The sequence below is a fragment of the Megalobrama amblycephala genome, linkage group LG11 (assembly GCF_018812025.1).
Source record: "Megalobrama amblycephala isolate DHTTF-2021 linkage group LG11, ASM1881202v1, whole genome shotgun sequence".
Lineage (NCBI taxonomy): Eukaryota > Metazoa > Chordata > Actinopteri > Cypriniformes > Xenocyprididae > Megalobrama > Megalobrama amblycephala.
Genome location: NC_063054.1, coordinates 37,037,212 through 37,049,658, shown reverse-complemented (window position 1 = coordinate 37,049,658; position 12,447 = coordinate 37,037,212). Strand labels below are relative to the sequence as shown.

The following is a 12,447-nucleotide window of genomic DNA, read 5'->3' as shown; positions in this document are numbered from 1 at the left end:
GTTGTTCTATCTATCTATTGTTCTATATATCATTCTATCTATCTATCTGTCGTTCTATCTATCTAATTATCTATCTATCTATCTATCTATCTATCGTTCTATCTATCTATTGTTCTATATATCATTCTATCTATCTATCTATCTATCTATTGTTCTATCTGTCTATCTATCTGTCGTTCTATCTATCTAATTATCTATCTATCTATCGTTCTATCTATCTATTGTTCTATATCATATCTATCTATCTATCTATCTATCTTCATTCTATCTATCTTCATCTATCTATCTTTCATCTATCTATCTGTTCTATCTATCTATTATTCTATCTATCTATCTATTGTTCTATCTATCTATCTATCTGTCGTTCTATCTATCTATCGTTTTATCTATCTATCTATCTGTCGTTCTATCTATCTATCGATCTATCTGTCGTTCTATCTATCTATCGTTTTATCTATCTATCTGTCGTTCTATCTATCTATCTATCTATCTATCTATCTATCTATCTATCTATCTATCTATCTATCTGTCGTTCTATCTATCTATCTATCTATCTATCTATCTATCTATCTATCTTCTATCTGTCGTTCTATCTATCTATCTATCTATCTGTCGTTCTATCTATCGTTTTATCTATCTATCTATCTGTCGTATCTATCTATCGTTTTATCTATCTATCTATCTGTCATCTATCTATTGTTCTATCTATCTATCTATCTATCTATCTATCTATCTATCTGTCGTTCTATCTATCTATCGTTATCTATCTATCTGTCGTTCTATCTATCCATCTATCTATCTGTTTTTCTATCTATCTATCTATCTATCTATCTATCTATTGTTCTATCTATCTATCTATCTGTCGTTCTATCTATCTATCGTTTTATCTATCTGTCGTTCTATCTATCTATTCGTCTATATATCTATCTATCTATCTATCTATCTATCTGTCGTTCTATCTATCTATCTATCTATCTATCTGTCGTTCTATCTATCTATCTATCTATCTATCTATCTATCTATCTATCTATCTATCTATCTGTCGTTCTATCTATCTATCTATCTATCTATCTATCTATCGTCTATCTATCTATCTATCTATCTATCGTTTTATCTATCTATCTATCTGTGTCGTTCTATCTATCTATTGTTCTATATATCATTCTATCTATCTATCTCTTCTATCTATCGTTCTATCTATCTGTCTTTGACTTCAAAACTTATTAAACATTATTTCAAAACATTCAAAGGTCTTGTTAAACAAATATTCAGCACTTTAAAAGTCTTGATTAACTGGATTTCTAGTTAAAAATTAAAGAAGTAGTTCATCTTCATTTGGCCTCACTATGTTCATTTTTTGATTACCAGAATCAAATAAAAAAAAATATATATAAAAAATATATATATATTAATCTAACTGCACTAAATATAATCAATCTATCACACAATTTTTAATAGTATTTATAGTACAAAGTTCTCCTAATGTCTTTAATTGACCGCGACTCAGTTTTCTCAGTGATATATAATTTCCTACATTAGTTTTGGACATGTGCTGCTCTGGAAAGCATTGTTACTCTGTTTTCCGTCCTCCATGTGGTAATGCTTTCGTTGCATAAGTAGGATCCGATCTGATGACCCTGAACTGCTGCCTTTTCCATTCATGTCTGTTTAAGCGTTAATGGATGATTGTGTTCTGTCACGACCTCGCGTCGCCCTTTGACCTGCTCACTGCTAAAGGAAAAACCATAAATGCATCCTGACGATGGTCCAAGGAAGAGATTCAATACGATACATCTTCAGTCTCTCATTTCACATTCATTGTATTACCGTCTGGACGGCCGAAATATGGAGAATACATTCAGCCACATTTGTTCGTTTCAGCACATAGTGTTCGGCCCATGACCAATTAAAGAATCTGGAACAATTACACTGAATAATTCTACTCCCGTCCGCCATATTGTTATTCAAACAATTCATCGTCCTCTATTCACGAACGCTCAAAAACACACCGTCCATCTTCCTTAATGCCTTCCAAAACACATTATATGAGAATGTCAGTTGCAAGCCTAATTTCAGAATAATCTCACCTCGCTAATGCAGCCCAGGAGGACGTCCAGCTTTTCCTCATGCCGCTGTTTTATTACGCTCACATTTTTGGACTCGGCAGATCTCATCAGTAGCTGTCCGCAGATTTTGGCCCAACTCTACACTTTCCTTTGGAACGGGCCCAGCAGTAAATGGAAGCTATTAGGTCAGGAAGAGAGGTGAATTCACAGAATTATGGGAAGTGTGCATGTGGCACTGTCTGTTATTGCTGTCACGTGTTTAAGTAGCTACCTTTCTGACGGAGAAAATCTGTTCGCTGCACTGAGCGGGATTTTGAAGTCAGAAGCATTTGGGTCATGCTATGATGTTTATGTTCATGTTCCCATCATATGTGTCATAATTTTTGAACATTTAAATCATATTAGTTACAGCAATTTTCACTTAGAAATTGCAAGGAAATTTCACAAATAATTACAAAGATACAGCAAGAAAGACTGAAATAGTATCAATAAAGTAATTTTTCAGTTTCTTTTATCAAATAAGTGAACTTAAAGGTGAATTTTACATCGAAATGTTTCAGACGAAACATGTTTTTTAAGGAATATTTTCTTGTTAATCTTTTATAAAATCCCTTTAGATTTGTCTGGGGGGAAAAAATAGGTGAAAATTGGTGAAAATTGAAAAAAAAAAATTATCTATCTATTTTATGTTTTTGTACTCTTTCATAATATTTTTATTGGAGTTTTATTAAAAACTTATATATATATATGTATAAAACACAATATTGATGTCATAGATTAGAGTTCATAAGGTGCTGGCAAACACGAACGACACATTTAATGGTTGTGTCTGTCTTTCCTGATTTTTCCCATGTGCTGTACAGGGTGTGAACCAACAAATCCCAGAATCATTAATCTTCCCGCTAGTGGATCAGAGTTAATGCTCACATGATCATTTCATCATTTTTAAAGCTAAAAAATAATGTCACGGGGGAAAAAAGAGAGAAGACACTTTTTTTTTTCTCAGCCCATTAACAAAATAGGTGCTCAAGAAAACATTAAAATAAAACCAGCCGCCCAGGCGCAGTGATTGCTACTTCCTCAGCCTTTCCACTTCATTGATGGTTATGTGAGTTAAAACAAGGCACGTAATGGAGACCCTGCGGCCCCCGGGGACTAATTAGTGTCACATGACTTCCTCCTGGGCTTCCATGAAAATAACTCCATCACAATGGTCTGTGATATTAATATCAGCTTTGGGAAAGTAAAGCCTCCGCTCATGAGGAGGGATCCGCTCGAACAAACCCAAGAATGCACAGCATCTGAAAGAGAGAGAGAGATGGAGCGAGTGCTGAGGAAACCCTTGTTTGCTGCCAACACAAGTGGAATCACAAACTGTGGAGGAGAGGTTGAGTTTAAAAAAACAATAATAATAACAATAGCAAAAAGAGTGCTAAATTACGTACATTGCTTTGAAAAATGTTACATTGAAATTCATTCACTGTCATTCTAAAACTAATCTTTTATAAAGGAATGTCGAAATGAACTTCTAAAATTCTTTTAGAATGTTCACAAATTAAGATAATTATGATTGTTATATTACCAACTGCTAAAACTAAAATTTGTAATTTTATTGTAATTGTAATTTAATTGTAAAAATTTGTAATTTAACTGTAATTTAAAAAAAAAATAAAGCATAAATAAACAGTGAAGGAAATTCTAGGTCTAATTCTAGTTGTGAAATAATCACTTTTTAACTATTTGCATTAAAATATGCACGCATGTACTTTTATTTGTATGCCTAATGTCGAAAACTGTGCATATTTTCAATTCAAAACGGCCATATTTGAGATAAATGTTGAGTAGTTTGCATCATTGGATGTTACTGTTGGTTTTTTATTATTTCTATCGCAAAACAGCTGACATGTATTAAATGTTTTGCTATTTACATCTTACCGGACTCTATTTTAACATTAAACTGACACTTCGAGCTGAAATTCACGCTCTGTTTCTGTGAACAGCAAACCCCGCCTACTTTGATTTGATTGGCCATCTCAATCATTTTGACATTGACGAGTGCTGCTGTCAGACTGCTGAGGCAGACCAGACTAAAAATGTAACTTTTAAACTTTTTTCATCCTAACAACATACAGATAGCTGCGTAATGAAGTGGAAGAATTTAAATTAGGTGGGTCAATTTCTAATTGACCCTTCGCCGGGAATTTGATTGACAGGTGATCTAACCAATCATAACGCCGAACCCGGCATTTTGTCCGACAAAGCATTCAGGAGTTAGAAGATTAACCTCGGTGGACTTGAACTTGAAAAATGGTGTGTACTGACGTCTTTCCACATTTGAAACAACGTTCCTTCTCATGTTCATTCATGTTTACTTGATGCTATAAATTGCGTATCAAATCAGGCCCTGAAAGTGCATACATCACTTTCGACACATAAGTTGTGATTTATAAAAACAAACTTGACTGGAAAATTTGCACACCTCCATGCAAACTCTGACTCATGCGTACGAATATTTTGGAGACGGTGCAGTTTGACGACACCGACGGTGAGCTGAGGGTCTGACGCAGATGAAGGAAAACCACTTTAAATCCTCATTATGAGTCCTAATCATACAGTGTATGTTCACAATTTGAGGAAAACGGTAAGATTTGTACGTTTTCTTTTTAAAATACTTTTGTCAGTGACGCACCGAGTCAGACATTTATATTTACACTGCAATAAATAAGTAGGCCCATCTGTTTCCACTAAAAATAGCCTATAAACTTCCTAAAAGATATGTTCACTTTATCAGCAAAACTGCATATATTTGATTTGAATTGTTTAAAACAATTAAAATACTTTTTGGCCAGTGGAAATGAATGAACCTTTATCTGAAGTATTTTATACAATTTTGTTTTAATGGATATTTTGATATATTTATTCTAAAACATAAAGAGGATATTGGATAATTTTTATCAATGTAATGTATTGCACAAATGGCATTTATTGTCCATATCTAATATTTTCCAATGTCTTGTACCTTTGACGGTGTTAACCATGGCATCACGTGCATGGGAACATGCATGGAAATGATATGCAGATGAGGTTATGCATAGTGAAACTAGGCGTCATAAGCTCCATATATGGTGATTTTGGGGAGGAGACAGGGTGGAGATGCACTTACGCACAATCTTCCACTCACTGGGATTTATAAAGGGATTTTTGCGCAGGTTCTGGCGTACGCATGGTTTTATACAGTACAGTCCAAAAGTTTGGAACCACTAAGATTTTTAATGTTTTTAAAAGAAGTTTCGTCTGCTCACCAAGGCTACATTTATTTAATTAAAAATACAGTAAAAAACAGTCATATTGTGAAATATTATTACAATTTAAAATAACTGTGTACTATTTAAATATATTTGACAAAGTAATTTATTCCTGTGATGCAAAGCTGAATTTTCAGCATCATTACTCCAGTCTTCAGTGTCACATGATCCTTCAGAAATCATTCTAATATGATGATCTGCTGCTCAAGAAACATTTAATGTGTACAATTGTACAAAATATTTGTGTACAATATTTTTTTTCAGGATTATTTGATGAATAGAAAGTTCAAAAGAACAGTGTTTATCTGAAATCTAATCTTTTGTAACATTATAAATGTCTTTACTGCAACTTTTGATTGATTTAATGCATCCTTGCTGAATAAAAGTATTCAGTTCATTAATTTCTTTTCAAAAAAATAAAAATAAAAATTCTTTCTGACCCCAAACTTTTGAACGGTAGTGTATAATGCTACAGAAGCTTTGTATTTCAGATAAATGCTGTTCTTTTGAACTTTCTATTCATCAAGGAATCCTGAAAAAAAAAGTACACAACTGTTTTCAACATTGAAAATAATCATAAATTATTAGAATGATTTCTGAAGGATCATGTGACACTGAAGACTGGAGTAATGATGCTGAAAATTCAGCTTTGCATCACAGGAATAAATTACTTTGTCAAATATATTTAAATAGTACACAGTTATTTTAAATTGTAATAATATTTCACAATATTACTGTTTTTTACTGTATTTTTAATTAAATAAATGTAGCCTTGGTGAGCAGACGAAACTTCTTTTATAAACATTAAAAATCTTAGTGGTTCCAAACTTTTGGACTGTAGTGTAGATCGGATTTTTTTCTAGCTTTTGTGCGTACGTACACTTTTAGGATGAAATCTATGCAAAGTTTTATAAATGAGGCCCCTGGTGACTGTGGAGGTCATTTAAGTTTGGTGAACTCACTGTCATGTTCACCAGTTTGAGATGATTTGAGCTTTGTGACATTGAACGTTATCCTGCTTGAAGTAGATCAGAAGATGCTTCACTGTGGTCATAAAGTGATGGACGTGGTCAGCAACAATACACTGTCTGTGGTGTTTGAATGATGCTCAATTTGCACCAAAGTGTGCCAAGAAAATACACCAGCAGCAGCCTGAACCGCTGATACAAGGCAGGATGAGTCCATGCTTTCATGTTGGTTACACCAAATTCTGACCCTAACATCTGAATGTCGCAGCAGAAATCGAGACTCATCAGACCAGGGAACATTTTTCCAATCTTCTATTGTCCAGTTTTGGTGAGTTTGTGTGAACTGTAGCATCACCAGTGTGTCTTCTGCTGCTGGAGCTCATCTGCATCAAAGCTGGACATGTTGTGTGTTCAGAGATGCTCTTCTGCAGACATCGCTTGTAACGACTGCTTATTTGAGTCATCTTTCTATCAGCTGAACCAGTCTGGTCATTCTCTTCTGACCTCAGACCTCAACATTTTCACTCACAGAACTGATGCTCACTGGATATTTTCTCTTTTTCGGACCCTTCTCTGTAAACCCTAGAGATGGTTGTGTGTGAAGATCCAGGTAGATCAGCAGTTTCTGAAATACTCTGCATTAACAGCGTTTATATTTGTTCACATTAAGTGGCCTCTGTATCTGGATAACTGATCGGATTTCTGTTTCCCACACAATATTTAAATTAGGCGCGTTTGAAAGGCAGATGCTTCAAATGGCTTCGTAGCGTAAAACAACTTTCACTTTATCAATGCAGTCCTCACAGCATGGAAGTTTTGTGATTTATTCCACAAAAGTATACAATCGATCACAAATAGAGAACTTAATCTACCAATTTAAGTTTCCCAACATTAATCTTGTGTGGTGAAAAAAAATATTTCAATGCATTTCATGATTGAAAGGAGCTTTTGTATTGTTTGTGTAATATGTAACGGCAGAATCCGAACACTTTGCATTAAAGAACGCACATCACATTAATTAGAACTAAACAAAGGTAGGCTATACGACACCAGATAAGAGTAAAGACGATACAAATTAAGCAATGTCCTATTGCTTTCACTCACTTTACTTTCCGATGCAATCTTCAGTCTTTGATCAAATGAATTTTTTTAAAAGAAAAAAGATTTAAGCGTGCACAATAAACTGAAACAATAAAAACATACGCGACAGCCTCGTTTATAACGTTGCACAATTAAAATGAAAAATGACACACAAGGTATCATGTAAGTCCAACATCCAGATACAGGTTGCATGTTAATGCCAAGTGTAAACACAGCCCATGTCTACTTGCCTAAATGCACTGAGCCGCTACCATGTGATTGGCTGATTAGATATGTGTGTTAACGAGCAGTTGAACAGGTGTACCTGTGGCATGAGCACTGACAGGTGAAGTGAATAACACTGATGATCTCTTCATCACGGCACCTGATATATTAGGCAGCAAGTGAACATTTTGTCCTCAAAATTGATGTTAGAAGCAGGAAAAATGGGCAAGCGTAAGGATTTGAGTGAGTTTGACAAGAGCCAAATTGTGATGGCTAGACGACTGGATCAGAACATCTCCAAAACTGCAGCTCTTGTGGGGTGTTCCCGGTCTGCAGTGGTCAGTATCTATCAAAAGTGGTCCAAAGAAGGAACAGTGGTGAACTGGTGACAGGGTCATGGGCGGACAAGACTCATTGAAGGCTGGCCCGTGTGGTCCGATCCAACAGACAAGCTACTGTAGCTCAAATTGCTCCAGAAGTTAATGCTGGTTCTGATAGAAAGATGTCAGAATACACACGTATGGAGCTGCATAGCTGCAGACCAGTCAGGGTGCCCATGCTGACCCCTGTCCACCGCCGAAAGAGCCAACAGTGGGCATGTGAGCATCAGAACTGGACCACGGCGCAATGGAAGAAGGTGGCCTGGTCTGATGTTTTCTTTTACATCACATGGATGGCCGGGTGTGTCTGCATCGCTTACCTGAGGAACACATGGCACCAGGATGCACTATGGGAAGAAGCCAAGCTTGCAGTGTGATGCTTTGGGCAATGTTCTGCTGGGAAACCTTGGGTCCTGCCATCCATGTGGATGTTACTTTGACACGTACCACCTACCTAAGCATTGTTGCAGACCATGTACACCTTTTCATGGAAACAGTATTCCCTGGTGGCTGTGGCCTGTTTCAGCAGTATAATGCTGGTTTGAGGAGCACAACAACGAGTTTGAGGTGTTGACTTGGCCTCTGAATTCCCCAGATCTCAATCCAGTCGAGCATCTGTGGGATGTGCTGAACAAACAAGTCCGATCCATGAAGGTTTCATTCATTAATTCAGTTTATTCACTATAGTTTAAAAAAATGTTAATAAAACATGACAAGATCTCAGAGTTAAACTGTGTCAGAAAAAAAATAATCTCAATTATGTCAGATAACACTTAAGCAAAACATGGTCAGGTCAAAGTGTCTGAATAATTTTTGGTTCCAAATTTGTATCAATTTTACTGTATGAAGAATTTTTGGGTATAATATGTCAGTTTACTTTATTTTGCTATCCTCACTTACATAAATGAACTATAGTGAAAATATATTTTAGATTTTATATATGATTTAAAATATAGTAAGGAACAATATGTCTGATTACATACAGTACAGTCCAAAAGTTTGGAACCACTAAGATTTTTAATGTTTTTAAAAGAAGTTTCGTCTGCTCACCAAGGCTACATTTATTTAATTAAAAAAACAGTAAAAAACAGTAATATTGTGAAATATTATTACAATTTAAAATAACTGTTTTCTATTTGAATATATTTGACAAAGTAATTTATTCCTGTGATGCAAAGCTGAATTTTCAGCATCATTACTCCAGTCTTCAGTGTCACATGATCCTTCAGAAATCATTCTAATATGCTGATCTGCTGCTCAAGAAACATTTAATGTGTACAATTGTACAAAATATTTGTGTACAATATTTTTTTTCAGGATTATTTGATGAATAGAAAGTTCAAAAGAACAGTGTTTATCTGAAATCTAATCTTTTGTAACATTATAAATGTCTTTACTGCCACTTTTGATTGATTTAATGCATCCTTGCTGAATAAAAGTATTCATTTCTTTCATTTCTTTTCAAAAAAATAAAAATAAAAATTCTTACTGACCCCAAACTTTTGAACGGTAGTGTATAATGCTACAGAAGCTTTGTATTTCAGATAAATGCTGTTCTTTTGAACTTTCTATTCATCAAGGAATCCTGAAAAAAAATATTGTACACAAATATTTTGTACAATTGTACACATTAAATGTTTCCTGATCATCAAATCAGCATATTAGAATGATTTCTGAAGGATCATGTGACACTGAAGACTGGAGTAACGATGCTGAAAATTCAGCTTTGCATCACAGGAATAAATTACTTTGTCAAATATATTTAAATAGTACACAGTTATTTTAAATTGTAATAATATTTCACAATATTACTGTTTTTTACTGTATTTTTAATTAAATAAATGTAGCCTTGGTGAGCAGACGAAACTTCTTTTAAAAACATTAAAAATCTTAGTGGTTCCAAACTTTTGGACTGTACTGTATATTTAGACATGGTTCTTGTATACTATACTATTTGTAAATTGTAAATAAAGCAGTATAAATGATTGTGTTAATTATTAAAAATACTTTATGAACACACAGGTCAGATTATTAGCATTTAATCATAGCTTAACACATAAAACACACTGACATTTTACTCTGATTAGATCACAATTTCCAGTAAATGTAGCTGAAAGAATGTCCTGTACAATTTGCACCCACCACATTTAAGGACCAATAAAAGACGCAGGTGGTTAAAAAAAATGAATAATAATTTTTGTCTGTAGAGCCTCTTTTAAAACCCTCCATTCTCATATGAAACTGTCATGCTGTCAGTCTGCGGCCTGAAAGGGCAATAATCTAGCAGCTGTATTTGCAGCAATGAAATTTCGGCGCCTTCAGAAACAGAGGCCCTCCTCTTTGTTCGGTACCTGCTCAAATAACCCCTTCACCGCGGTCCAAGGCTTCAAACCCACACGGTTCGGGACGCCGCACAGACTCCTGAACTCTTGTATAAATGGTCACTTCTGAGGGTTCGCCGGTTCGCTGTACTCTGACCCAGATGGAGATCTTTCTCTTGGATCCCTGGAATTTATAAGATAAAACATGCCGGACAAGCTCTTTTTATGAAACGGTGCTGTAAAAAAAACTGTAAAAACGATTCTATATCGCTTTCAAGCACCATAATGAAAATAACTTTAGAGGTTTCATTGTAATAGGACTGAAACCCCTTGGGTCAAGTCTCGATTTAAGCAGATGTAGAGAGTTTTGGAGAACTGGTCAATTGTTGTAAAAGATTTCTGTGCTCATTCAGTGTCTATACGGCGGTCTCGCAGGACTCTTCATTCAAGCCATGTGTAAGACCCAGCGTCCATGACATAATCCTACAATATCCCAACCACAATTTAAACCTTATTAAGATTTAGAATCACTGTTCATTTATTCTCGTCACTTCGTCTTACACGTGCAGGACGAGACTGTGAGGTTTCTGCCAGTGAAAATGGCCAAAAAAGTGCAGATTATGAGAACTGCTCCCAGTTAAAACAAGAAATTATTTTTTTGACCTTGTCAAAGTCTGGGCCTCGTGAAGCTGGTCAAATGCAGTTCCAGGACTTGCTGACATCCAGGGTAATGTTAGTCTTTTTATTATAGGAGCAATATAAATGTTGTAATATATATTCAAAGAATTGAAATGCTTTATAAATAAAAAAATCTGTTGTAGGCATATGCACACATAAGCAGATGAATATTAATTTACTGTAGAAGACGCTTTTGCAAATGCAATATGAAAAAAATGTACATTTTTTTCAAAGTTTTCAATGTCTTGACAAACTGCATTTCTAGTTTAAAATTAGTCCATTTAAATAATTTTTTGCCTTCATTGTTGTTTTCAGTCACTATTTGTTAATCAGAATCAAATAAAATGATGTGTATAAAAAATAAATAAATGTAGGAATGAATATATATATGAAGACTTCAGATGCAAAAGCCTCTAAGTGCCGTCTAAAATTTTCTTCTAAAATAAGCATTTTTATCAAGCTCGTATGTTTAGGTTCAGTTATTCCACTTTAAATGCCAATTAATAGGTCCTTTTGATTGCCATTAAAGTGAAATAAGTGAACATAAACATACGAGCTTGATAAAAATGCTTATTTTAGAAGAAAATTTCAGACGGCACTTAGAGGCTTTTGCATCTGAAGTCAAAAGCCTCTAAGTAAATGAATAAATGATTAACTAATTACATAACTAATATAATTATTTTATATTTTTATACTTGATTTTTAAAATGATGTTTAAAAAATGTATAAATAAATGCAAAATTATATATTATATTTATATATATATATATATATATATATATATATATATAAAATGGTATTGTTGGAATTTGTATGCAATATTCTGCATATTTAATAAAAAATGTAAATTATAATTTTTATAATTATTTTGTATTTTTATTCTTGACGTTTCAAATGATGTGTATAAAATATATACAAATAAATAATTATATATATATATATATATATATATATATATATATATATATATATATATATATATATATATATATATATAAAATGTTTGGGATTTTTATGCCATTTTCTGCACACACACACACACACACACACATATTTAATTTCAAATATATATATATATATATATATATATATATATATATATATATATATATATATATATATATATAAATAAATATTTATAATAATAAAATTATCCTTTATTTTAATATTATATATATATATATATATATATATATATATATATATAAATTAAACAAATTATATTTTTCCTATATATAATAGAGTATTTATATAATATTTAGATATTTATATTTTATAATTCACATACATATTTAATTTAGTATATATATATATATATATTAAAATAAATTATAATTTTTATAATTATACATATTTTATAATTCACATACATATTTAATTTTATATATATATATATTAAATTATAATTTTTATAATTATACATA

General features: G+C 33.1%; 1 long non-coding RNA gene across 4 annotated transcripts in view; it reads right to left on the bottom strand.

The window, feature by feature from the left end:
* Positions 1-1,186: 1,186 nt before the first annotated feature.
* Positions 1,187-12,447, bottom strand: part of LOC125278558 — a 69,111-nt gene continuing 57,850 nt past the window's right edge. For 3 of the 4 annotated variants that reach the window (XR_007187177.1, XR_007187176.1, XR_007187174.1), the window contains exon 7: positions 10,082-10,529. This is a non-coding gene — a long non-coding RNA (uncharacterized LOC125278558). Of the gene's footprint in view, positions 3,368-10,081; positions 10,530-12,447 lie in introns of those variants that run through there. The other variant, XR_007187175.1, reaches the window with a different exon arrangement.